Below are 1,374 nucleotides of genomic sequence, written 5' to 3'. Positions count from 1 at the left end.
AGATTTTGGAAGATGGGCAGGAACTCTGCTGTCCTAGCTTCAGGGGAAAGCTGAGAAAAGAAGAACTGTCACTGGCCTGAGTGGGAGCTGACCTCCGTAGGACAGCCAAGACACCAGAGGTGGCAGAATGGAGACCTCGGGTTGGAATGGAGGGTTTGAGCATTAGCCTGACGGTAGAGAGGGGCAGTTCCCCTTGCAAGTACTATGGTCTTGTAGTGGACAGGAGCTTSGAATGGAAGCCAGTGGAGGGTGAAGAGGAGCGGGGTGACATAGTGAAGGTTGAACACCAGGCGGGCTATGGCATTCTGGCATAAGTTGCAGGGGTTTAATGGCACAAGCAGGGAGCTCAGCCAACAGAGAGTTACAGTAGTCTGGACGGGAGATGACAAGAGCCCGGATAAGGACCCGCTCCGCTTCCTGTGTGAAGCGGCGTTGTACTCCACACATGACGTAGAGCATAAACCTGCAGCGGCGAGTKACTGCTTTGATGTTTGCAGAGAATGACAGGTTGTTTTCCAGGGTCAAGCCAAGGTTCTGTGAACTCTGGGAGGGGGACACCGTGGAGTTGTCAACCATTATGGAGAGGTCTTGGAGCAGGCAGGCCTTCATCAGGAGGAAGAGCAMRTTTGTCTTGTCAAGGTTGAGTTTGAAGTGGTGGGCAGAAATCCAAGCTGAGYTATCTGCCATGAACACAGAGATGTGTGTTGGTGACTTGGTGTATAGAGAATTAAGAGGGGGCCTAGAACCCTGGGGACACCAGTAGTGAGAACATGTGGTGCAGACTCAGATCCTCTCATCAAATCAAATCGTAATTGTCACATCCCCCGAATACAACAGGTGTAGACCTTACCGTGAAATGCTAACTTACAAGCCCTTAATCAACAATGCAGTTTTAAGAAAATAGACTTAAGAAAACTCTRACTAAATAAACATAAAAAAGTTACACAATAAAATAATGAGGCTATATACAGGGGTTACCGGTACCGAGTCAACTTGRGGGGGTACAGCTTAGTCAAGGTAATTTGTACATGTAGGTAGGGGTAAAGTGACTATGCATAGATATTAAACAGAGAATAGCAGCAGTGTAAAAACATCAACCTTCTTTTGCAGACTCAGATCTAGATGCAATCCAAGAGTGTGCAGAGCCTGAGACACCCAGCCCTGAGAGGGTGGAGAGGAGGATCTGATGGTTCACGGTGTCAAAGGCAGTGGATAGGAGGATGAGAACAAGGGAGAGAGTGTCAGCTTTGGCAGGGCTGAGAGCCTCCGTTATGCAGAGGAGAGTTGTTATGATCAAGAAGATGGTTCTGAGAGAGATAACGAGAGAGTTGGTCAGAGATCAAGAAGATGGTTCTGAGAGAGATAACGAGAGAG

The 1,374-nt window shown here is 48.3% G+C and overlaps 1 pseudogene; it reads right to left on the bottom strand.

The window, feature by feature from the left end:
- Positions 1–365: 365 nt before the first annotated feature.
- LOC112071306 (voltage-dependent T-type calcium channel subunit alpha-1G-like) overlaps positions 366–1,374 on the bottom strand; it is a 236,375-nt pseudogene continuing 235,366 nt past the window's right edge.

The sequence above is a fragment of the Salvelinus sp. IW2-2015 genome, unplaced genomic scaffold (assembly GCF_002910315.2).
Source record: "Salvelinus sp. IW2-2015 unplaced genomic scaffold, ASM291031v2 Un_scaffold1573, whole genome shotgun sequence".
In the NCBI taxonomy this organism is placed as follows: domain Eukaryota; kingdom Metazoa; phylum Chordata; class Actinopteri; order Salmoniformes; family Salmonidae; genus Salvelinus; species Salvelinus sp. IW2-2015.
This window is presented reverse-complemented; position numbering and strand designations above follow the sequence as displayed.